General features: G+C 40.2%; 1 protein-coding gene across 2 annotated transcripts in view; it reads left to right on the top strand.

The window, feature by feature from the left end:
- The window catches only part of wipf1b (WAS/WASL interacting protein family, member 1b), a 127,893-nt gene that overhangs the window by 23,807 nt on the left and 76,821 nt on the right, over positions 1 to 27,265 (top strand). The window contains exon 1 of one of the 2 annotated variants that reach the window (XM_043693582.2): positions 20,609 to 20,756. The exons of the other annotated variant lie outside the window; for it this stretch is intronic. The gene's annotated coding sequence lies outside the window, so the exon portion shown is untranslated. Of the gene's footprint in view, positions 1 to 20,608; positions 20,757 to 27,265 lie in introns of those variants that run through there. 2 annotated transcript variants of the gene reach the window in all.

Raw genomic sequence — 27,265 nt, forward strand, 5'->3', positions numbered from 1 at the left:
TGTAATACAATGAGATCATGGCTGGTTTGATAATCCTCAACTTCACTTCCCTGCCTTATCTCTATTATGTTTGATTCCTTTACCAATCAGTCTATCTCAGTCTTGAATTTACCTAACAGCCAGGTTTGACAGATCTCTGCAGTAAAGAATTCCACATATTTGCTTCTCTGAGTGAAAAGTTCCTCCTCATCTATCTTAATTGGTGACCCATTACTCTGAGACTATGTCTTTTGGTCCTATACTTTCCACAAAGGGAAATAAATTTTGCGCATCTGCCCTGTCAAGCATCCTAAGAATTTTGACGATTTCAGTAAGATCTCTCAATCTTCTAAACTACAATGAGTACAAGCCCAACATACTGAACCTTTCCTCTTAAGAAAATCCCTCCCTACCCCAGATCAACTAAGTGGAATTTCTCTGGACTAGAGGCAGTCCAGTATATTCTCTCTGTGAATAGTTTTGTCCCCCATATCTCAGAATTACACATCTGTTCTGCCTAATTCCTTGTATAGTTTTATTCTGTATTCTTTTGATTTAATCCTTCTATTCTCTTGAAATAAAGACCAGTAATCATTTTGCCTTTCCTATCACCTGCTAAAATGGGATGGTAATTTTTGTGATTCATACACCAGAACCTCTGAATCCCTTCATGGTGTAGCTTTCTGCAGTCTTTCTCCATTTAAATAATATTCAGCTCCTCTTTTTTTTTATTTTTTTTATTTTCTGCCAAGCTGCATAACCTCACATTTTCCCACATTATATTCCATTTGCCAATTTTTTGCCCACTCACTTAACCTGCCTACATCCCTCTGTAGACTTATTGTGTCATCCTCATTACATGCCTTTCCACCTTGTTTTGTGTCATCCATAAATTTGGTGAGAGTTCATTCACTTCCCTCATTTAAATCATGACTTGTAAATAATTGTAGCCCCAGCACTGATCCCTGTGGCACTTGACTAGTTATAGGCTGCCATCCTGAAAATATCGCCTTTATCCATGATCAGTGACCATGGAGATTGGGAAGGCAATTCTGATGAAAGCTTCTTGAGAACTCCATAGCAAAGGTTTAATCCACCATCAGGAAGTTGAATTTTTGCCTGCTACCCAATGAAGTTCCCACACCCACCTTCTAAAGCTCCAGGTGGACATTTGAAAGCCTTTTCTCATTAGACTATTTGATGGTTTTCCTGCACTACTTTTGATCACGCAAACCCTGTAGATCCAGTCAGTTAAGGGGATAGTGGCAGCTGTCTACCCAACCACATGTTGGCAATGCTTGGCATTGCATGCTTATATAACAGATTATAGTTTAAAATATAGTAATACATGTAATTTGTCAGGCAGAATTTCTTCACACTAAGATTTATTAACACTAGAAATAGACTTGGAAGGAAGTTAATGGAAGAAAATTGTAACTCAGGAGCAAGTTTATCCACTCAGCCGAAGGGTTTGGGTGGAACTATGCCTTTACTTTCTGGACTAATGAACTAAGACAGGCAGAATTGCGTTCCTCATGAGTATTCGTCTTGTGATTAGGATGATTACATGTTCATCACACACATGCTTCTTCCTGTTTTTGTATAAGTCATCTGCTTCCTAATAGTCACCACAAGAGACAGGCTTTCATATTCCGCAAGCATACTAGAAGTGATTTGAGATAAATTTCTATATTTGCTTGAATATGAGTTTCATGTTGCTGAAAATCTGCTATCACTTCATGCTGCTTTTGAATTTTCACTGAAATTTATTGAATTTGCAGATTCACAACTGTACATCAAAGGATTATAAAAAGCTAAATATTATATGACAGTCAACAAGATATTTCCAATCAATATTAGATTGCCTCAATAACCTGCATTTAATTTATTCCATCCATAGCCAAAGTAAGTTGAATGATTCAATAGGTCCTGCTCCTTGAATGCAGAAGTTTCACATGTCCTATTCTTGGATTTATAACTGAGTTCCCTGCATTTCTGTCATGCTGCCTAGAACAGTTAGCTGCTTTCCAGCACTACCACTCACCATTAATTACACAATTTTTTTGCTCTGCCCCTTTTGCCGTTGTAAAGTATTCGTGCGTGGTCTCAATGCAATATGCATCCTGATTGTCAGGATAGATCTCTTATAATTTTTCATTGCATGTGTGAAGCATCTTAATGCAGTTTTGACAATATCTTTACTTTTTAAATTAGGTCTACAGCCCTATTTAAACTGAGGCTATTTTATAATCTGAACAAACCAATATTCGAACATACTGCTGCTATTGAATGAAGGAAAAGTAAGCTCAAACTTAAAGTGAATTTAAATATCATATATTCAATCTCATAACTCATTTTAAATGTTGGAATCGTAGTACAGCACAGGAGGAGGCCTTTCAGCCCAATGAATCCAACCTTTCAAATTCCATTCCGGTTAGTCCCACCAAGTGCCATGTCCTATCTGCCTTCTAGTATTCTTCCAGTTTTCCTTTGTGAACAATGGATCTATTTCCATGATCTGATCAGACAATACCTTTCCAAGTTGAAGCACTTATTCCATTAGATGTGTTATTCCTTACTTTCTTTTATACACTCATAGGACATGTGTTGTTGGCTGGGCCAAAATTTGTTGCTTATCCCTAGTTGCCCTTGAGAATGTGGTGGTGAGCTGGTTCCTTGAACTGCTACAGTGCATCTGCTGTTAAGTAGATCCATATTTCTGTTATGGAGAGAATTTCATGATTTTGACCCAACGACAGTAAAGGCACAGTGGTATATTTCCAAATCAGGAACGTAAGTGGCTTGGAGGGGAACTTGCAGGCAGTGGTGTTCTTTTAGATGGAAGTGGTTGTGAGTTTTTAAGGTGCTGTCTAAGGAGTTTAGGTCAATTTCTCCTGTGCATCTTATTGGCAGCACATACGGCTGCTACTGAACATTGCTGAAAAGAGTGGGTGTTTGTGGATATGGTGCCAATCAAGTTGGCTGCCTTGTCTTGGATGGTGTCAAGCTGCTTGAGTCCGGTTGGAGTTACACTCATCTGGGCATGAGGAGTACTCCATCACACACCTGACTTGTACCTTGACAGTTTATGGGAGGTAAGGAGGTGAATTACTGTTGTATTCCTAGAATTTGCACTTGTAGCTACTGTGTTTATATAGTCCAGCTGAGTTTCTGATCAGTGGTGAAAAAGGAAGGCTCAACAAAAATAGACGTGCAATCTCATATAAAGTTCCCTTGTGTGTTTATACGTATGATAAATAGTAGATCCAGGATGTTAATAGTGGACGATTCGGTGATGATAACACTATTGAATATCAAGGGACAGTGCTTAGATTGTCATTGCCCGGCACTTGCGTGACATGAATGTTACTTGCCATTTTTAAGCCCAAGCTTGGATGTTGTCCAGATTTGTTGCATCTGGACGTGGACTGCTTCAGTATCTGAGGAGTCGTAAATGGTGTGCAATCGGACATCCCCACTTCTGATCTTATGAAGAAGGAAAGGTCATTGATTAAGCAGCTGAAAATAGAATCCCTCCAGTATGGAAACAGGCCATTTGGCCCAAAATGTCCACACCAACCCTCCGAAGAGTAACCCACCCATACCCATTCCCCAACCCTATTGCTTGACATTTACCCCTGACTAATGCACCTAATGCACTGTGGACAATTTAGCATGGCCAATTCACCTAATCTGCACATCTTTGGATTGTGGGAGGAAACTGGAGCACCAGGAGGAAACCCACATAGACACTGGGAGAATGTGCAAACTCCACACAGTTGCCCGAAGCCGGAATCAAATCCAGGTCCCTGGCGCTGTGAGGCAGCAGCGCTCACCACTGAGCCACCATTGGGATAAGGACACTAGCCTGAGGAACTCCTGCAGATATGTCCTGGAGCTGAGGTGACTGATCTCCAACAGCCAAACTAACTTCCTTTGTACTAGGTATGACTCCAACCAGCAGAGAAGTTTTCCCTGATTCTCCTTGATTCCAGATTTGTTGGTGCTTCTTGATGCCACACTTGGTCAAATAATATTAAAGCTGTAATGGTTGTCACTGTCACTCACCTTTTGGAATTCAATTGTTCTGTCCATGTTTGAACCAAGGCTGGAATGAGGTCAGGAGCTGATGTCCCTGCCAGAAAGCAAACTAGGTGTCTGTGAGCAGTGTGCTGCTTGATAGTGCTGTTGATGACACCTTCCTGCACTTTATGCTAATCAAGAGTAGACTGATGGGGCGGTAATTGGCTGGGTTGGATTTGTCCAGCTTTTTGTGTGCATAGAACATTATAGCACAGCACAGTACAGGTCCTTCAGCCCTCAATGGTTTCACAGGTTGGTGCAACAATCTAACGCCCATCTAACTATTCCATTATCATTCATATTTTTATCCAATGACCATTTAAATGCCCTTAATGTTGGCAAGTCCACTACTGTAGCAGGCCTTTACTACTCTTTGAGTAAAGAACCTATCTCTGACATTTGTTCTATATCTATCACACCTCAATTTAAAGCTATGCCCCTCGTGCTGAGCATCGCCATCCAAGGAAAAAGACTCTCACTATTCTCGCCTTATCTAATCCTCTGATCATCTTGTATCCCTTTATTAAATCGCCTTTTAACCTTCTTCTCTGTAACGAAAACAGCCTCAAGTCCCTCAGCCTTTCCTCATAAGACCTTCCTTCCATACCAGGCAACATCCTGGTAAATCTCTTCTGCACCCTTTCCAATGCTTCCACATCCTTCCTATTATACGGTGACCAGAACTGTACATAATACTCCAAGTGCAGTCGCACCAGAGCTTTGTACAGCTGCAACATGACCTCATGACTCCGAAACTCAATCTCTCTACCAATGAAAGCTAACACACCGTACGCCTTCTTAACAACCCAATAAACCTGGGTGACAACTTTCAGGGATCTATGCACATGGACACTGAGATCTCTGTGCTTATTCACGCTACCAAGAATCTTGCCATTAGCCCAGTACTCTTATTCCTGTTGCTCCTTCCAACATGAATCATCTCACACTTTTCCGCATTAAACTCCCTTTACCACCTTTTAGCCCAGCCCTGCAGCTAATCTACGTCCCTCTGTAACCTGCAACATCCTTCCATACTGTCCACAACTCCTGACTTTAGTGTCATCTGCAAATTTAGTAACCCATCCTTCTGTACCATCATACAGGTCATTTATAAAAATGACAAACAGCAATGGCCCCAAAACAGATCCACATGGTACATGGAACTCCAGGATAAACGTTTCCCATCAACTTCCACCCTCTGTCTTCTTACAGCTAGCCGATTTCTGATCCAAACCACTAAATCACCCTAAATCCCATGCCTCCACATTTTCTGTAATAGTCTACCATGGGGAACCTTATCAAATGCTTTACTGAAGTCCATATACAACACATCAACTGCTTTACGCAGAGAGTTGTGAATGCATGGACTGCATTGCCAGCTGTGGTGGCGGAAGCAAAGTCATTGGGGACATTTAAGCGACTGCTGGACATGCATATGTATAGCAGTGAGTTGAGGGGTCCGTAGGTTAAGTTACTATATTTTACATTCGGATTAAATCTCGGCACAACATCGTGGGCCAAAGGGCCTGTTCTGTGAAGTACTTTTCTATGTTCTATTACCCTCATCCAACTATTTGGTCACCTTCTCAAAGAACTCAAGGTTTGTGAGGCATGACCTACCCTTCACAAAACTGCGTTGACTATCCCTTATCAAATTATTCCTTTCCAGATGATTATAAGTCCTATCTCTTATCCTTTCCAAAACTTTGCCACAACAGAAGTAAGGCTGATTGGTCTATAATTACCACGGTTGTCTCTACTCCCCTTCTTGAACAAGGGGACAACATTTGCTATCCTCCAGTCTTCTGGCACTGTTCCTGTAGACAATGACAACATAAAGATCAAAGCCAAAGGCTCTGCAATCTCCTCCCTAGCTTCCCAGAGAATCCGACGATTAATCCCATCTGGCAGAGGGGACTTGTATATTTTCATTCTTTCCAGAATTGCTAATGCCTCCTCTTTATGAACCTCAATCCCGTCTAGTCTAATACCCTGTATCTCCGTATTTTCCTCAACAACATTGTCTTTTTCTAGCGTGAATATTGACAGAAAATATTCATTGAGCACTTTCTTATCTCTTTGAACTCCACACACCACATCCCAATACTGTCCTTCACTAGCCTAATCTTACCTTGGTCATGCTTTTATTCTTGACATACTGATAGAAAGCTTTGAATGGGAATTGGTTTAGCTCAGTTGGCTGGATCGTTGGTTTGCAGAGCAGTGTGATGCCAACAGTGTTGGTTCAATTCCCATCACCGGTTTGAGGTTACTATGAAAGACTTGCCTTCTCAACCTCTTCCCTTGCCTGGGGTCTGGTGGCCCTCAGGTTAAATCACCACTAGTTGCTTCTCTGTAATAAGAGAGCAGGCTGTATGCTCTAGCAAGACTATGGCGACACGATAGAAAGCTTTAGGGTTTTCCTTGACCCTACCTGCCAAAGACTTCTCATGTCCCCCTCTTAGCTCTGTCTTTAGGTCTTTCCTGGCTAACTTGTAACTCACAAGCACCCTAACTGAGCCTTCGTGTCTCATCTTTACATAAGCCTCCTTCTTCCTCTTGACAAGAGATTGAACTTCTTCAGTAAACCACGATTGCCTCGTTCAACCACTTCCTCCCTGCCTGACAGGTAAATACTTATCAAGGACATACAGTAGCTGTTCCTTGAATAAGCTCCATATTTCTATTCTGCTCATCCCCTGCAGTTTCCTTCCCCATCCAATGCATCCTCAATCTTGCCTAATCGCATCTGAATTGCCTTTTCTAAAGGCAAAATTACCCTACCTGGGCAATTTTTCATATTGTCAGTTAGAAGCCAGTGGTGTAGCTGTACTGGAAAGCTTGGCCAGAGGTGCAGCAAGTTTTGTCTTCATTACAATTGCTGGAATGTTATCAGGCCCATTGCCTTTGCAGTATGCATTGCCTCCAACCATTGCTTGATATCACATGGAGTGAATCAAATTGACTGAAAACTAATATCTGTGATGCTGGGGATCTTTGGAGTTTGTTGAAATAAATCGGCACTTCTGACTGAAGATTGTAGCAAATACTTCAGCCTTATGTTTTGCATTATTGTTTGGGTTCTCCCATCCTTGAGGATGGGGATATTTGTGGAGCCCCCTCCTTGAGTGACTTGTTTAATTGTTCACCATCATTCACGACTGGATGTGGCAAAACTGTGAAACTTAAACCTGACCCATTGTTTGCGGGATTGCTTAGCCCTGTCTATCACTTGGTTGCTATATTGTTTGGAATGCAAGTAGTCCTGTTTGGTAGCTTCACCAGGTTTACAATCTCATTCTTAGGTATGTCTGGTACTGCTCCTTGATAGTAATAATATAGTGGAGAATGTGTCAGGCCACGATATTACAGATTTTGTTGGATTACAACTCTGCTGCTGATGGCCCTTGACACCTTGTGGATGCTGAATCTTGAATTGCTCGATCTTTTTCAAAGGCTGCCCATTTCGCACGGTGGTAGTGCCACAGCATGATTCACCTTATTATCAATGTCGCTTTGGTTGGTTTCCTGTCACCATTAATCTCTGCCCTGTGGTCATTAATCAGTGAGTGGATGGAAACAGTTTCTCTATTTAGTCCATATAAAACCAATGTTTTATGCAGTTCTGGCACCACCACCCCACTCTTTAAATCTATGCATCTGCTAATAAACTCAAGCATAAAGGGCTGTTCTGGTACAGTGGTAGTATTTCTACCTTTGATCCAGGAAGCTTGGGTGCAAGTCCCATCTGTTCCAGAGGTGTGTATTAACATCTCTGAACGGGTTGATTAGAAAAGAGGAAAAAAAGCAAGAATCCCATGTGCCCTAATCACATTATCTACTTGTTCTGCTACCTTCAAAGACACGCACACCAAGATCCTGCTGGTTCTTACTGCTGCTCCTACTCGCTGAGTAAAGAGACTTCTTCTCATTTTGTCTCTGGTTCTTTTGCCAAGTATTGCCAATTGTGTATCCTCCAGTTACTGATGCTTCTGCCACTGGAAACAGTTCCTCCTTGTTTACTCCATCAAAACCATTCAAGGCTTTGAACATCTTATTTAAACCTCCTATTAACCCTCTGTACTCAAAGAAGGAAATCTCATTCTCTAAGTTTCTTTGCACAACTGAAGTTTGACATAATTGCAATAATTCAAATAAATTAGTTGTCTATGAATACATCTTTCTAAGATGCAAGAACCAAGAAGGACAAATCCAATCTGGCCAATTACTGCCCCATCAGTCTACCTTGATCAACAATAAAGTGATGGAAGAGTCAGATAATGTTATCAACTGGCATTTACGCAGCAATAACCTGTATAATAACATTCGGTTAGGATTCTAACAAGACCATTCAGCTCTTGCTATAATTAGAACCACAAAGGAGCTGAAGGCTGACTCAGTAGCAGCGCTACTGACCCAGCTGACTAATGAAGAGCTTATGTTCAAAATGTCGATTCTCCTGCTCCTCTGCTGCTGCCTGAGCAGCTGTGCTTTTCCGGCACCACACTCTCAACTCTGAATCCTAAAGGACACAGCTACTAGATTTGTTCTGTGGCAGATGGCAAGGGAAAAGCCTATTTGACTCCTTACCTATTTGAGTCTACATGCTGCAAATTCACCTATCTTTGATATCATTGGTGGGAGTGGCCACTACACTTCCTTGTGGTGATGGAATCCTTTCTTCACGTTGAAGATGCCCTCCATCAATTCATTCTAAATCCAATTAGATTTCTAACATGTCTTACGGCTTAAACCTGGTCTTCCTTGATGCGCTCCTCCTCTCACCTTAATTAAGAGTCCACAGACGTGCCACAAAGAGGGTCTAAGGAAGTTTAGATCGAAGAGTGAGGCTTCAGCTCAGGACTCTTTGACAAGGAGGTTGAGTGAAGTGATTACACCACAGTTGAAGAGGGTGAAGACATGACTGCCCAGCTGGTTCAGTGCGCTACGTGCTTGATGTGGGAGGTCAACGACTCTGGTGTGTCTGGCTCGTATATGTGTGGAAAGTGTGTGCACATTCAGCAATTGAACGAACATATTGCAGCGCTGACGAAAGAACTCGAAGACCTTAGGCTCATCCGAGAAAACGAGATCTTTCTGGACAAGAGCTTCAGCGATGTTATTACACCAATCATGCCAGAAGAAAGCAGAAGAGAGCAAACGATGAGGAAGGCAGAGAGGAGACAGGTGCAAGAGACCCTGGGAGAAGTACCTGTCAGGAACAAGTTGAAGCTTTTGGAAGCAGAGACTGATGACACTGCCAGTTCGCAAGGCGGCCAAGTTTGTCAATCAAAAGTTGCCGCAGAGGCAGAGCGGAAGAGTCGGACATCGCACAGAGCCGTGGTAATAGGGGACTCCATCGTGAGAGGAACTGACCGGGGTTTTTGTGGCAGCAGACGGGATTTAAGGATGGTGTGTTGCTTTCCTGGTGCTAGAGTGAAAGACATCGTGGACAGAGTGCAGGAAATCCTCAAGGATGAGGGTGAAGTGCCAGAGGTGGTGGTACGTGTCAGCACAAATGGTGTCGGGAAGAAGAGGAGGAACATACTACAGCGAGACTTCGGAGAACTAGGAAGAAGGCTGAAAAGCAGGACGTCCAAGGTGGTTATCTCCGGTTTGCTTCCAGTTCCTCGGGCTAGTGTGGCCAGAAACCGGGAGATAATGGACTTGAACGTGTGGTTGGGGAACTGGTGCAGGAAGCAAGGATTTAAGTTCTTGGATCACTGGGGTATATTTTGCACCTTAATGGGTTAGGGACCAGTATTCTGGCAGGCAGGTTTTCTACTGCAACACCACTACATTTAAACTAAGTAGCGGGGGGGAGGGGACAAGCTGGATGTTTAAAAAGGAAATTGAAGGGAAAGTTAGAACAAGAGAAGTCATGAAAGACAACTGTATTAATGAGGCAGAAAACTCGGAAAGGCATCATGCTGTAAGGTTGAGTGAAATAAGGGTTGATGGGAAGGGTGAGAGCAGTAACAAATTAAAAATACTATACATGAATGCACGAAGCATTAGACATAAGATGGATGAGCTTGAGGCTCTTTTGGAAATTGGCAGATACGATATTGTGGGGATAACTGAGACGTGGCTTCAAGTGGACAGGGCCTGGGAAATGAATATTCAAGGATACAGTTATCGTAAGGACAGACTGACGGGCAGAGGGGGTGGAGTGGCCTTGTTGGTAAGGGACGATATTCAGTCCCTTGCGCGGGGGGACCTAGAGTCAGGAGATGTAGAGTCAGTGTGGATAGAGCTTCGAAATACCAGGGGTAAAAAGACCCTCTTGGGAGTCATCTACAGGCCCCCAAACAGTAGTCTGGATGTCGGATGTAAGTTAAATCAGGAGCTGAAATTGGCCTGTCACAAAGATGTCACTACAGTTGTTATGGGGGATTTTAACATGCAGGTAGACTGGGAGAATCAGGGTGGTATTGGGCCACAAGAAAGAGACTTTGTGGAGTGCCTCAGAGATGGATTCTTAGAGCAGCTGGTGCTGGAGCCGACCAGGGAGAAGTCAATTCTGGATCTGGTATTGTGTAACGAACCAGAATTGGTCAGAGACTTCGAAATAAAGGAGCCATTGGGAAGTAGTGACTATAATACAATAAGCTTCAATCTGCAATTTTAGAGGGAGAGGGTACAGTCGGAAGTGACAGTACTTCTGTTGAATAAAGGGAATTATGGAGCTATGAGGGAGGAGCTGGCCAAAGCTCAATGGTGCAATACCTTAGCAGGGATGATCGTGGAGGAACAATGGCGGATATTTCTGTGTATAATGCAGAGGTTGCAGGATCAGTTCATTCCTAAAAGGAAGAAAGATCCCAGGAGGAGGCATGGGCGGCTGTGGCTGACGAGGGAAGTAAAGAAACATATAAAGTTAAAAGAGAAAAAGTATAACATAGCTAAGATAAGTGGGAAAACTGAGGACTGGGAAGCTTTTAAAGAGCAACAGAGGATTACTAAGAAGGAAATACGCAGAGGAAAAATGAGATACGAAGGTAAACTGGCCAAGAATATTAAGGAGGATAGTAAAAGCTTTTTTAGGTATGTGCAAGGCAAAAAAATGGTTAGGACAAAAATTGGGCCCTTGAAGACCGAAACAGGGGAATATATTACTAGGAACAAAGAAATGGCAGAGGAATTAAATGGGTACTTCAGATCTGTGTTCACTTGGGAAGACACAAGCAATCTCCCTGAGGTAACAGTGGCTGAAGGACCTGAACTGAAGGGAATTTATATTTGCCAGGATTTGGTGTTGGAGAGGCTGTTAGGTCTGAAGGTTGATAAGTCTCCGGAGCCTGATGGTCTGCATCCCAGTGTACTGAAGGAGATGGCTCGGGAAATCGTGGATGCGTTGGTGATTATTTTCCAGAGTTCAATAGATTTGGGGTCGGTTCCTGAGGATTAGAGGGTGGCTAATGTTATACCACTTTTTAAGAAAGGTGGGCGAGAGAAAGCAGGTAATTATAGACCAGTTAGTCTGACCTCAGTGGTGGGAAAGATGCTGGAGTCTATTATAAAGGATGAAATTACTGCACATCTGGATAGTAGTAACAGGATAGGATAGAGTCAGCATGGATTTATGAAGGGGAAATCATGCTTGACTAATCTTCTGGAATTTTTTGAGGATATAACCATGAAGTTGGACGAGGGAAATCCAGTAGATGTAGTGTACCTGGACTTTCAGAAAGCTTTTGATAAAGTCCCACACAGGAGGTTAGTGAGTAAAATTAGCGTGCATGGTATTGGGAGCAAAGTACTAGATTGGATTGAAAATTGGTTGGCTAATAGGAAGCAAAAGGTAGTGATAAACGGCTCCATTTCGGAATGGCAGGCAGTGACCAGTGGGGTACTGCAGGGATACGTGCTGGGACCACAGCTTTTTACAATATATGTTAATGATATAGAATATGGTATCAGCAATAACATTAGCAAATTTGCTGATGATACAAAGCTGGGTGGCAGAGTGAAAAGTGATGAGGATGTTAGGAGATTACAGGGTGACCTGGACAAGTTAGGTGAGTGGGCAGATGCATGGCAGATGCAGTTTAATGTGGATAAATGTATGGTTATCCACTTTGGTAGCAAGAACAGGAAGGCAGACTACTACCTCAATGGAATCAATTTATGTAAAGGGGCAGTACAGAGAGATCTGGGTGTTCTTGTACACCAGTCAATGAAGGCAAGCATGCAGGTACAGCAGGTAGTGAAGAAGGCTAATAGCATGCTGGCCTTCATAACAAGAGGAATTGAGTATAGAAGCAAAGAGGTGCTTCTGCAGCTGTACAGGGCACTGGTGAGACCACACCTGGAGTACTGTGTGCAGTTCTGGTCTCCAAATTTGAGAAAAGACATTCTGGCTATTGAGGGAGTGCAGCATAGGTTCACGAGGTCAATTCCTGGAATGGCAGGATTACCTTACACTGAAAGACTGAAGCGACTAGGCTTGTATACCCTTGAGTTTCGAAGATTGAGAGGGGATCTGATTGAGACGTATAAGATTATGAAAGGATTGGACACTCTGGCAGTAGGAAACATATTTCCACTGATGGGTGAGTGCCGAACCAGAGGACACAGCTTAAAAATACGGGGTAGACCATTTAGGACAGAGCTCAGGAGAAACTTCTTCACCCAGAGAGTGGTGGCTGTGTGGAATGCTCTGCCCCAGAGGGCAGTGGAGGCCCACTCTCTGGATTCATTTAAGAAGGAGTTGGATAGAGCTCTCAAAGATAGTGGAATCAAGGGTTATGGAGATAATGCAGGAACAGGATACTGATTAGGAATGACCAGCCATGATTATATTGAATGGCGGTGCAGGCTCGAAGGGCTGAATGGCCTACTCCTGCACCTATTGTCTATTGTCTATCAACAGAACCTATAGCTTCATGATCCATTATGTTCCATCTCCATTATTGTCATCTATCCAAAGGGTCACACTTAATTCAATAAAGTACGTAGGAGGGAATGCACCAGGCATCCTTAAAAATAAGGTGTCAATTTGGTGAAGTTACAATACAGGACTACATGCATGCCAAAACAGCAGAAGCAACAGATGACAAAGAGACCTTACTGAACCCACAAGCAACAAATATGATTGAAGCTGTACTGTCCCACCAGAGCCAGTCATGAATAGTGGTGGACAATTAAACAATTCAATTGGAAGCAACTACACAATTATCGCCATCCACAAAGATGTGCAAGCCCAGTGGATCGATGCAAATGTTGAGACTGATGCATTTACATCCATCTTCAGCCAGAAATGCCAAAAGGAAGATTCATCTGGGCTGCCTCCTGAGGGTACTGGCATTTCAGTCAATTTAATTCGCTCCTTATCAAGAAATGGTTGGAGGCACTGGATACTGCAAAGGCTACTAAGCCTGACGACATTGTGGTGATAGTACTGAGGACTTGTGCTTCAGAATTTGCACTACCCTCGCCAAGCTATTGCAATGTGGTTACAACACTAGCATTTACCTGACAATGTGGAAACTCGCCCTGTTCACAAAAAAGTAGGTGAATCCAACTTGGTTAGTTACCACCCCATCACTCTATCCTTGACCACTGATAAAGTGATGGAAGGGGTTATTGGTGGTGGTATCAAGCTGTATTTACTCAATAACAACCTGATCACTGCTGCTCGCTTTGTGCTCTGCTCAGGCCACTGAGCTTCTGATTACAAATATTGTTACCATTGAGGATGAAAGAGCTGAACTCCAGAAATAGTGGAGAATGATTGCCCTTGACATCAAGGCAGCATTTCACCCATTGGGCATCAAAATGCCCTTGTAAAACTAGAGTCCATGGGAAATGGGTGAAACTTTCCCCTGGCTGGTGTAATACCTGTCACAAAGGAGGAGATTATGATTGTTGGTGGTCAATCATGTCAGTCCCAGGACATCACTGCAGTAGTTTCTCAGGCCTCCGCCCAAACATCAACAATTGCTTCATCACAAGTTGGGATATTTATTAATAACTAACTGAACAATGTGCACCATATGCCATTCCTCACATGTCGAAGTTGCCCATATCCACATGCAGCAAGGCCTGGAGAACATCCTGGCATGGGTTGATAAATAGCAAGTAACATTCATGCCACAGTAGTACCAGAAATCCACTAAAAGTCAGAATCTAACCTTTTACCCATGATATTCAACAGAATAGTGATCATTGAACACCCTATTACCAACAATTTGGTGAGGCTTACCATTTGACTAGAACCAAACCAGATTGGCCATATAAATATTGTGCATCGAAAAGCAGGTGAGAAGCTAGGAATTCTATAGTAAGTAACTCGCATCTACAAGATACAAGCCAGGTCTGTGATGGAATAATATCCACTTGACTGGATGTGTGCAGCTTAAACAACACTCCATCTCAATATTATCTAGAACCAAGCAGCCCATTTCTTTGGCACCCCATCCACCGTTTTCAACATTCACTCCTCTGTCAATGCACAGTGGCTGTAAAATGTACCATATGCAAGATATACTGCAGCAATTCACCAAAGGTCTTCAACTGCATCTTCCAAGTTTGCAACATCTATCATCTCGAAGAACTATTTCAGCAAATGAATGGGAACAGGGCGGCATGGTGGCACAGTGGTTAGCACTGTTGCCTCTCAGCGCCGGAGACCCAGGTTCAGTTCCCGCCTCAGGCAACTGTGTGGAGTTTGCACATTCTCCCCGTGTCTGCGTGGGTTTCCTCCGGGTGCTCCGGTTTCCTCCACAGTCCAAAGATGTGCAGGTCAGGTGAATTGGCCATGTTAAATTGCCTGTAGTGTTAGGTAAGGGGTAAGTATAGGGGTATGGTGGGTTGCGCTTCAGTGGGTCAGTGTGGACTTGTTGGGCCGAAGGGCTTGTTTCCACACTGTAATCTAATCTAAAACCATCATCCAATTGCTCTTGAAGCCACTCACTATCTTGATTTGGAATTATTGCTTTCACCGTAATTGTTACACAACTCAGCAGTTTGTGAATGCATTTGAAAATGCAAAAGTGAAACTTTTTTTTTTAAGGATTTCTGTAAACCTCCAGAAAACCGTTGTACTTTGCAGAAGCCTTCTGAAAATTACCCTGGATTCAGAGACTTTTTTTTGGTCATGATCAACAAGCTAACATCAGCATTTAATTTGTTTGGATTTCACTGACTCTGCACCCAAGTACAGGTTTTTTCCTGATATTGCTTTATACTGTTGTAATTGTGGAATTATTGTGATGCTCCCATCATTATTTGTGCATTTTCCAAACACCAAGATGAACATAGAAATAATTTATTTGTCATATTTCTGCTGGCAAAAATGAATTTCTGATGAAGACCATCTGCAGAATGTTTAAAGCTTTTTTTAGTTTTGAAATGATTTGTGTTCTTCCAGCTTCGCATCTATTGATTGTGCTGTCAGTAATCTTGCTTAGGTGAATGTGGCTCTGAAATTAGATTCACACATGTTTTCAAATAGTCTTCGATAAAAAAGAAAATTAACTGGTCTCTAGATCATTCTATGCCAGTTTTGTTTGGTAGTTGCAGGGTTGAATCTCATATTCTTTAAATGAATTCTCTGTTCTTCTTTTCTTACTTCACTATAACCCACTGACTTGGGGAGCTTGGGAATAGAGCAGAAGTTCACACTACCATTCTTTTCAGCAAGTTCAAGTATTTAATTGCATTTTATACCCTACGTTAGTTTTGTACCATCTTGACATGAGAACTTTTTTTTCCCACAAAACCTTCCTCCTATAATTTATTTTAACTTGGAACTGGGTAAAATGTTAAGGATGGGCATTTCTTCAGGCATTACCAACTGGAGTCCAAAATTTCAATGAGGAAATTGGATCTGATGGGCACCAAATTTAGCCCCACAGACTGGGCTTGAAATATTTTGTTCATGCTTGGCAGCAGCTCAGGACATGGATGGTGATAATTGCATGTAAGTATGTCAAGTATGTTTTTAAAAAGGAGTTAAAACAAGTCGAGGGAATTAAGGGCTAATTAGTTTGCCAGTGCTAGAAAAATTAATGCAATATTTGTTTTTCTAATGTTTTAAAAAATATCTAGAAGCTGAAATATAATAAAACTGACATGGATTTCTAACTGAAAGTTTTATGGTTGACCAATTTTAAAATAACTTTGAAGTAACAACAAAGTCATATACCTGGAATTTTAAGGTATTAAAAGGCCTTTTTAATCATTGTAAACATATGACTAAGGTCAGAATGTAGATTCAGGCCAGATAGCATACTGGATAGCAGTCTAGCTACAAACGGAAAAGAGAGAGTAAGGATTGAAGATAGGTATATTATTGGACTTCCATAGGATGGGAAGTTGTGATCCACAGGAGTGTGACTGTGACTATTGATGTATATTATTTTCATAAACAATTTAGACTCAAATTGGAAATACAATTTTTAGAATTGCAAATCCCAAATGTGGCTGGGAGTGGGCATAATTAATATAACAAAGGACTGCAATGAAATACTGGAAAGCATTTAGATGTGAATTATGCAAGTTTGTTATTCACAGATAAGTTAGCAATATACATAAATGTGGGTGGACAATTACCATTTTTAGAGGAAGAACTATGGGAATCCATGTATTTTAGAATATGTGACTAAACAAATTAAAAGGACAGAGGGACCTGGAATACGGATACATGAATCACCGAAAATTGTTATGCAGGAATAATAAGTCAAAGTCACAAACAATGCACTGGGGTTCATTTTTAAATGTCATTTCTATTTGGAAGTTATGGAGACTATGTTAAATAGAATCAAAATGCTGTAGATGTTGGAAATCTGAAATTAAAAAACAGTAAGAAGTAGATTAGCTCAGCAGATCTGGTAGCATCTTTGAAAAGAGAAAGAGTTGATGTTTCAGGTTCAAAGTTTCTTCTTCAAAAATCAATTCAGCACTTTAACTTGGGGCCCACAGACAAATCAATTCCCTAGCTACCGATTCTACATCCCTCTCCCTGGCAAATGTTTGAGGGACGAAACAGATTGTTCATAATCTCAATATCATACTCGAAACTAAGATGAACTTCCAATCATATATCAATACCATAAGTAAGACTGTCTATTTATGCTGGGTTCCGAAGAAGTGTTTTAGCTCAGTGCTTGGTTGAAGGAGTATCTTTTAAGGGAAAATTAAAAGAAAGAGAGAGTGCAACACTTAGGGCGGACAACTAACAGCATAGCTGAAATGCAAGATCCTTTTCAGACAAGCTAATTAGGTGAGGTTCCTCCTGTCTGAATGCAGGTTACCATCCTGTGATATTTACACTGGATTTAAGATCTAAAGATAATTGTACATGACAACTTGACTCCTCGGTTTGAATCTAAACATACCATTAAATTGAAGATTATCAGCTTTGAAAGGCTGCTGTTCTTTCTACTTGGGAGTTGACAAGCAGGTTAAATTATGTGTTCTTCTCACTGACAAACTATAATCCAGTATGAATTGTGGACAAAATAGTACATTTTGAATTTTTTGAGTTTTAAATGTTTTTTAGTTGTGACAATCCTTGCATGGTCCTCACTGCAGTTATGGGTGCTACGGGGGGAAAAGAAAATGATAATTTTGGTAACTGAAAAGAATCAAGGTGATGAAAAAGGGAGATTTTTCTGCCAATAACTAAGTTAAATAAACATAAACACTCAAGAAAGCTGAAATATATAAGTGATTAACACTCAAAAGTGTTAGAAATGTACTTATTAGCCAGCATTTGACAGGAAAAAGTGCTTATTATTTCACTTGGGCTGTTCACTAGAACCAATATTCTGCCTTAATCTGGTAATACTGTGCAGATTAGGCAGAGTTTGTGGAGAAAAAGAAATCAGGCAGTCAATGTTTGAAGTCTTCAGATCCTTCTTTGGGACTGGAATATATTCTAGATAAATAACATCAAGAAGAAAATGGAAGGAGAAAATAAAGGACACACAGTAAAAGATACTTGTGAAGTGTTTGGGTGGAGAACAGGAGATGTCTAATTATTGCAAGGGATATTTTGAGAAGGCAAGAAGATATAATAAGAATTTTTTTTAAAAAATAGCTTTAGGAATGGTGGCCAGAATACTTATTTAGGATGGGAGGGTCAGGGTGTCTGTTTAAAATTGGGTGTCATAGCAGTGGTACCTCTGTCACCTGCCCAACCCATGAGTATTTTATTCATGGGAGAGGCATTGGTAGCCTGCGTACCCTAATATGTTATATTAATGGCCAATTAGCAACATAAAGCTCTCCACTTTTCACCAACTGCTGTCATTTTCTTGCTGTGGGGGAGGCTGGTGCAAAGTATCCAGTTTGACAGATGAAAGCTGGTGGCATTGTGACTTTGCAAGGGAAAGTCCCCTCTAGCCATTTATGCACATTTGGAACTCATCCCAAGGTGTGCCACTTCACCAGCCACTTTGTTGCTGTGTGCTGCTATCCTGGTAGGACCACAGACTTCACTGCTGATGTGGGTTCCTTTTGTTGCTCATCTTCAGGAATTGCCTGAAGTCCCAGTAATGACCATTCTCCTGCTGATTATTGCTGGGACAAGAGCTACTGACCATTTGGCAACAGCAGTCAGTGCTCAGATTTCCTCTTTGATTGAAGAAAAGACCTGCCTTAAAATGTTTACAGGTCCTGTGGTGTTTAATGGGCTATGGGATGAGCTGACAGTGTAGAGGTGGGCTTGAGGGTGAGGGAGCATCTCACCCATCCTAAAATTAAAGCTTAGGATGTTAATTTATAAGGGATGGTAAAAAGACCTTCTTTTCCTCTGTCTGTCTCTCAATCTCACACAATCTCTCTCTCTCTCTCTCTCTCTCTCTCTCTCTCTCTCTCTCTCTCTCTCTCTCTCTCTCTCTCTCTCTCGTTGATTCTCACTCACGCTCTCTTGCTCTCTCACTGACATGCTCCCTCAGAGAGGACCTATCACCTTCATCCCACCCCCATCCACCCATTGTACTCTTTGCTACCTTCCTCCACCCTCCTCCCTGACCGATTACCTTCACCCCCACCCCCATTCACCTATTGTACTCTGTTACTTTCTCCCCACCCCCACACTCCTCTCATTTATCTCTCCACCCTTCAGGCTCTCTGTCTGTATTCCTGATGAAAGGCTTTTGCCCGAAACGTCGATTTTACTGCTCCTCGAATGCTGCCTGAACTGCTGTGCTTTTCCAGCACCACTAATCCATAAATCTATACCCATTGGAGTTTAGAGCAGTGCGAGGTGATCTTATTGAAAGATCTTGAGAGAATTGAATAAGGTATCTGAAGGATACCTCTACTTGTGAGAGAGACTAAAACTAAGGAACACAGTTTAAAAATAAGAGATCTCTCTTTTAAGGTACGTTGAAGATGAATTTCCTCTTGGTAGTTTGTTAATGAGTGGAATTCTCTTCTCCAGAAGGTAAATGTAGCTGGACCTTTTAATTTATTCTAGGCCAAGTTAGATTTCTTTATAAGCAAGAAAGGTTATGGGTTGTAGACAGGAAATGGAGATGAGATCACAACCTCAGCAACCATGATTCTATTCAACGGTACAGCAGGTTTGAAGGATCAAATGTCCTGATCCTGCTTCTAAGTCTTATGTTCCTATGCGAGTCCACAATCAAAGAATCTAAATGTTTTGAAACCATTCAAGTCCATTCACCAAATAACTTTGCCTTCCATGTTCACATGTTTGTAATGGGACCATTAATGGGACGTGACTATTCGCGTACATTTAGAATGCACTTGTGTATTTGAGTGTTTGCCTGGACATATGCTCTTTTATGTGAGTGAATTGAAATTTATAACACTTTGATTTGCTCAAATATGTGAACTTTGCAAATGACTGAAACCTCAGAAAAACACTTGAGAGGAAATTGAGCAGCTTTCTGCTGTGTATTAAGCTGTTAAAAGGATGTTGGCTGCTTCCTTTGTGGATCAAGTAACTCAGCAAATGTAAGAATCTCGAAATTTAAAAAAAAACCCTCACTTGCAAAAATATAGGAAATATAAATTGGACTTCATTCAGCAGAACGTTTATGAGAAAAGTGAAGCCTATGACATATTTTCTGTTGTGAAATTAAAAGGCTCCTCACAATTTTGGCTCAGCTATAAATGCTGCTGTCACATGCACTACTGTTTCTACTTATAACTTGCAGTTCTGGATAGTCAGTGAATCCTGATGTAGCTATTACTTTTAAATCCAGTAGTTTAGTGAAAATGTGAATTATTTTTAAAAACGCCAGCTGTTTTTTTTTAAAATAGTCACATTTTTATGATGATACTTATTTGCACATAAGTACATGCTCACAGTACAATAGTGTTTGCGCTTCAAAAGTAGCTCATTGGTTAGGAAGTGCATTGGGGATATCCTGAGAGGTTGAGAAAGGCACTACATAACTGCAAGTCTCTTTTTAAATGTGTATGGTAAATGACAGAAGTTGTTAATACATTTCAGGCAGAAGCATATGAAAAGTGTTCTAATGACATTTATTTTTAAGTCACCATTATACTTATTGTATGCAACTTTGAAAGGTGGAAACAAGCCAATAGTCTTGTTCCACTATGAGTCTAACCACTGTTGTTCGAGCTCTGATCTCAAATGAGGTGCGGTGAGGAAGTCTGACGTTCAACATACAGCTAACAGGAAGCAAGCAGAAAGAAATTCAGGGAACTGTATAAATTTAATGCTTTGAAATAGATTGAAAATTTTGAAGGTAAGCAAAGTTAATTTAAATAAAACAGTGATAAATGGCCTGTTTGGCACTTAAGTGATTTAATATTTCTGGCCAATCTAAATTTTATATAGTCGAGAGGTCTGCATCAGATAAAGCTTTAAAGTGCAGAGTACTCCAGTTAAAACCACAACAATTTAGAGGAACTGAAACATGAATGTAGAATTGAAGTTTTCAGAAACTTGCAACCCTGCTCAAAAAAACGTTTGAGCTACAGATGTTCTTTTGAAAGAAAGTGCAAAACAAATATGGAGCAATTGCCTTCACTGTGTTTGGAAGAATTTTATCACACGTTCTAAATAATTTTGAACATCAGTTGTGCTATTATCTGTTTTCACAGATTGAGTTACATTTGAGATAGTTCATTATAGAAGTCACAGATCTTATGGTGTGATTTGAGTCTCTGCAGGAACTTCTTGTAGAATATACTTTGGAGTTTATAGAACAAATGTGACAGTTCAGAAAAGTGCTAATCTTTCTTTAAAATGTTAATATGATAAATAATGCACCTTGTTAAACTGTGCTCAGCACTGTGAGGATACTGAATTGTTAAAGCACCGATTCAATTCAGGATATATAATATTGTTCCATTTCAGTAAACTGCATCCACAAGAAAATACACTCTATTGAATATGGAAAAAATTCTACAGTATTTAAATGTAACACTTTTATATATAACGGAATATTTTCAAGTAGAATCTTTTTAATTAATACTTAGTAGTATTAATTAGTACTTTCATTAATATTGTCGAAAGCTATATTCTTCATATAGTTTTTTTTCTACAGCAGTTTACATGTTGAAGAATTTATGCATGCACAACATGAGTGAAACAACTAGTTAAAAACTGTAGGAACATAACTTGGTAATAAATATGGAGGTATATGTTGAAAATTCTTAAGTTGCTAATAAGATGGTCGGTACTATGGTAGTGTAAGACTAAGTGCATAATATAACTTTATTAATATATAACTTTATTGAAATTATTAGCAGTGGATTGAGTAATTTTGTTTGGCTGTGAAATTTCAGCGCCAGGTTGTTGAAACTTTTGCTTCAGCATGGTGTAATGCAGTATATGCAAAGGAAGATAACTTCAGATAGGTTCAGTGTGCTCAGCTAATAAATTGAAAATACTGGTTTAAATGAAGTAAGTAGTTATTTTCATTGCTGTTGCTGGGTGAGACAATACATTTTAATGGATTTCAATTTTAGATGAAATTTTGAACCCTGGTATAACCATGTTAATGCATCTTTCGTAGCAAACTGTGTTTATTTTTCTAAATTTTTGAGTGAAGTGCTAATTTAAGCCTTGGGTTCAGTGTTTTTCCTAAAGGCTAGCTGATTAGGAATTCTATTGAAATACTTGTATCTTAAATGCTCATATTAAACAGGAAATATGAAAAAGTGACTTTTAAAGCTGCAAGACTTCAGAAAGACTTTGAAGAATTTGCTAATAGACAATAAATGTTAACCTGTAGATAGAAGTAGTTTGCTTCACAATTATTTTATGAAAACGTGATTGGCATTTGAATTTGTGTTGTGAATTTTCTCTTCATGTCACCCCCAAAAGCAAAGGCTTGTAGATTTATAGATTCTGACTATTTACTGGCTGCACTATATGTAAAATGAGCCAAAGTGGCCTAGTTAAAGACAGCAGGATTTGAGAGTACGACGGAAGTGTCTGAATGAAGTAAAACACTTCCATTTTGGTTTGTTTTTGTAATTGTTGAAGCAGAAAAAATGTTCTTACCTGCATACAATACATCTAAGCAAACTAATTAATATTGTTTTGCAAAAGTCTATTTAATTTTGTATTGTATTTAACTCCGAATATCTGTCATAAGTTATGTAAGGATGGGGATTCTAAAAGTCAATACAATAGTAATGGTCTGACTGTTAAATGCTATTAAGTATTTATCATGTCCTTTAAGACATTTAGATAACCATTTGACTGTTTCCAAAATTCAAAAATATCTGAAAATACTTCCTGTTTAAACATCACGAACATTAAATCTTGTAACACACAGATGTTACCATGAAAACCTTCTTGGCCAGTGTCAAAATATTTCCAAGGGACAATTGCAAGTGATAGATCTCCTGAATGAGTCTTTAATTTTGAAGATCATCGCTTCCAAAAATATGCTGAATGTGTGGCTCAATTTCAAACAAAATACTATGTTAATTATTTTTTAATCAAAGATTTTTAATACCTTCATCTATTTTTTGATGCAAAATTCAGTGTGGCAAGGAAATAATTCTGTTCATCAAATTCTGATGGGCTCCTAATGCAAGAGGAATGCTTTTCATTAAAGTGTTGTTACTTTTAAAATACGTACTGATGGAGGCAAGAAAACTACACCACACGAAATTAGTTTTTAAAAATTTAAAATATTCTCTCATGGGATTAATGCTAGTACACTGTTGTGATGCTGATGTATATTTTTGCGTCCACATTTTCTCAACTTTTCAAACCCTGTGAAGTAGTTTTGTTAGAGGATTAAACTATTTTGCCCCAGTTTTTCTTTTTCTTTTTCTTCCTTTCTTTCTATTAGCTGATGAAAGTTATCAATCAGTTTGTAAAATAGCGAAACTGGCACAATTCAGAGGTTGCCTAAGAAATCGAAGTCATCTTCAAGATGACTTAAATTTCTTTTTTTTAAAAGGAAACTCAACCGAGGAAATGTCTTTTGCTGATATATTCACTCATCTGTTTAAAAGAAAATATTTACCTTAATAAAATTAGACTGTGGTCTATAAAGAAACATTACTTTATCTTGATATTCAAGCCATAAATTGCACAATACATGATATAATGTTTTTGTCATCTGAGCACATTATCAGTTCCTTTCTAGTTGTGACCAATAAAGATAAAGCCATAAAAAAGTTACAGCACTGAGAGTAATTCAGCCAATCATGTCTGCGTTAAGTGACCATCAGTTCTAATCACGCTTTCACCAGCACCTGGTCCATGCCTTGCAGGTTCAACTGCAAATGCAAGTTCCTTCTACCATCTCAATCACTAAACCAGGCAAGCAATTCAAAACATCCAACATCTTCTAGGTTGAAGAGATTATAGCTGCATACATTAAAAACAAAAAAAACTCGGGATAACTGGGAAGAGTAAGCATGGCTTTGTCAATGGAATATTATGTTTAAATTATTTATTGGTGTTCCTTGAAGGGCTACAATGCACTGTGAATAAAGGAGAGCCTGTAGATACACTGAACTTGAGGTGCTACATCAAAGGTTACTGGAGAAATTAAACTTGTGGTGCAGGAGTAACATATCAGAAAACAGTTTTCATAAATAAATTTAGACTAATTGGCAAGATGAGTCAAGTGGACTCCCATAGGGGTCTGTGTTGGGGACTCAACATTTTACAATTTACATCAATGACTCAGATGAGGTGAGCAAAGACATGGTAACTAAATTTGCCAATGACACCAAGATAGGTAGGAAAGTATATTGTGAAGAAGTCCCAAGAAAATTGTGGATGGGTATGGATGGGTTGTATGTGGACACAAAATCTGGCCGATGGAGTGTATTGTGGGGAAATTTGAAGATTTTCACCTTGACAGGAAGAATAAAAAAAAGTATTATTATTTAAATGGAGAGCACGTGCACAGTTCTGAGATGCAGTGGGATTTTAAATCCACTAGTGCATGAGTCACAATAAATTAAGAAATGGGTATAGCTTATAATCAAGAAGAACAATGGTATGCTATTTTTTATTATGGGAAGATTTGAACATAAAATGGAGGATGTTATACTAAAGTTATACTGGGCATTGATAAGATCTCAAATACTGTGTGCAGCTTTGGCCTTCTCATCTTAAGGAAGGATATAAATGCTTTAGAAGCATTACAGCTGATGGTTGCCAGTTTGATTCTTGCAACAGGTGGGTTGTCTTGTTATGAAAGATTGACTAGGCTGGGTTTGTTTCCACTGGAGTTTAGAAGAATGAGGGATGATTTGATTGAAGTGTATAAGGTCTTGAATGGTCTTCACAAGGTGGATATAGAAAAAAAGACTTCCTCTTGTGGACCAGTCCAGAACTAAGGGACTCTGATTTAAAATTAGTCTTACTCCCTTTCAGCAAAGAGATGAGAGGAATAATTTTTCTGAGGCTCAAATGACTGTGGAACACTTCAGCTCAGAAGGTGGCAGAGGCAGAGCCATTGAATATTTTTTAAGACAAAAATGGATAGATACTTGTCAGGTGATAAAATTGAGGGTTATCAGAAGTAGAAGGGAATGTGAAATTGAAACCCAAACACATCAGCCATGATATTTTTGAATGAATGAACAGGCTGAAGCGGCCAAATGGTTTACCTCCACTCCAATATCATATGTTCCGAAGTGAGACTGAACTCAAAAGTGGATTCAACTCAAAAGTGGATTCAACTCAAAAGGCCATCTTTTGTGATTGTGATGCTGTCCCAGTGAGTTTTGGTGAAAACCTGTCGGATGGAAACATTCTTCCAATTGTGATGAAAGATCTGTGAGCAGCTGAATGCTATGTTTGAAGTATAAATCCTGACAAATGTTTAAGAGGCAGTACCACTGAGATGCCAGTGATACTACTTTGGTAGTTGCAATGAAGTGACAGACATTGACCACACACTAGGCAAGTGAAAAAGATGCCTGGCTCCCAAACTTCTGTGTGACAGTCCTCTGCAGAGTAACCCTATTTTGCTAACTCGTACTCTGTAGGAGCATCAAACATTAAGTGGACAGTGGTATATATTGTAGTGCAGTCATTCATCCTTCAGTGCCATTGGAGAGAGATTCCCTTGAGCTGCCCACAGGCACTGACCTCTGCAGCCACCTCTGACCATGTTGCCTTCATCATTTATGACTGGAATTTTGTTGCCATCCAAAGGGAAAAGAGCTTCACTTCTCTACTGGACGGAGGCTCAGGAGAACCGCCAAGGAGGCATCACTAACGTGTGCTGCTGCTTCCTACCTAGTTTCTGATCCTTCCGGAGGGTGTAGAGTCAGTGTGGATAGAGCTGAGAAATACTAAGGGTAAAAAGACCCTCTTGGGAGTTATCTACAGGCCCCCAAACAGTAGTCTGGATGTTGGATGTAAGTTAAATCAGGAGCTGAAATTGGTCTGTCGCAAAGATGTACTACAGTTTTATGGGGGATTTCAACATGCAGGTAGACTGGGAGAATCAGGATGGTATTGGACCTCAAGAAAGAGACTTTGTGGAGTGCCTCAGAGATGGATTCTTAGAACAGCTGGTGCTGGAGCCGACCAGGGGAAGGCAATTCTGGATCTGGTATTGTGCAACAAACCAGAATTGGTCAGAGACCTCTAAGTGAAGGAGCCATTGGGAAGTAGTGACCATAATACAATAAGCTTCAATCTGCAATTTGAGAGGGAGAGGGTACAATCGGAAGTGACAATGTTCCAGTTGAATAGAGGGAACTAAGGAGCTATGAGGGAGGAGCTGGCCAAAATTCAATGGTGCAATACCTTAGGAGGGATGACAGTGGAGGAACAATGGTGGATATTTCTGTGTATAATGCAGAAGTTGCAGGATCAGTTCATTCCAAAAAGGAAGAAAGATCCTATGAGGAGGCATGGGTGGCTGTGGCTGATGAGGGAAGTTAAGAAACATATAAAGTTACAAGAGAAAAAGTATAACACAGCAAAGATAAGTGGGAAAACGGAGGACTGGGAAGCTTTTAAAGAACAACAGAGGATTACTAAGAAGGAAATACACAGAGAAAAAATGAGGTATGAAGGTAAACTGGCTAAAAATGTAAAGGATAGTAAAAGTTTTTTTAGGTATGTGAAAGGCAAAAAAATGGTTAAGACTAAAATTGGGCCCTTGAAGACAGAAACAGGGGAATATATTACGGGGAACAAAGAAATGGCAGAAGAATTGAATTGGTACTTCAGATCTGTGTTCACTGGGGAAGACACAAGCAATCTCCCTGAGGTAACAGTGGCTGAAGGACCTGAACTGAAGGGAATTTATATTTGCCAGGAATTGGTGTTGGAGAGACTATTAGGTCTGAAGGTTGATAAGTCCCTGGGGCCTGATGGTCTACATCCCAGGGCACTGAAGGAAGTGGCTCGAGAAATCGTGGATGCGTTGGTGATTATTTTCCAGAGTTCGATAGATTCGGGATCAGTTCCTGCGGATTGGAGGGTGGCTGATGTTGTACCACTTTTTAAGAAAGGTGAGAGAGAAAGCAGGAAATTATAGACCAGTTAGTCTGATCTCACTGGTGGAAAAGATGCTGGAGTCTATTATAAAGGATGAAATTACGACACATCTGGTAGTAGTAACAGGATAGGTCAGAATCAGCATGGATTTATGAAGGGGAAATCATGCTTGACTAATCTTCTGGAATTTTTTGAGGATGTAACTCTGAAGATGGATGAGGGAGATCCAGTAGATGTAGTGTACCTGGACTTTCAGAAAGCTTTTGATAAAGTCCCACATAGGAGGTTAATGAGCAAACTTAGGGCGCATGG

The sequence above is a fragment of the Chiloscyllium plagiosum genome, unplaced genomic scaffold, assembly GCF_037043375.1.
Source record: "Chiloscyllium plagiosum isolate Xiang-an unplaced genomic scaffold, Cpla_swu_hap1 HiC_scaffold_7, whole genome shotgun sequence".
NCBI lineage: Eukaryota > Metazoa > Chordata > Chondrichthyes > Orectolobiformes > Hemiscylliidae > Chiloscyllium > Chiloscyllium plagiosum.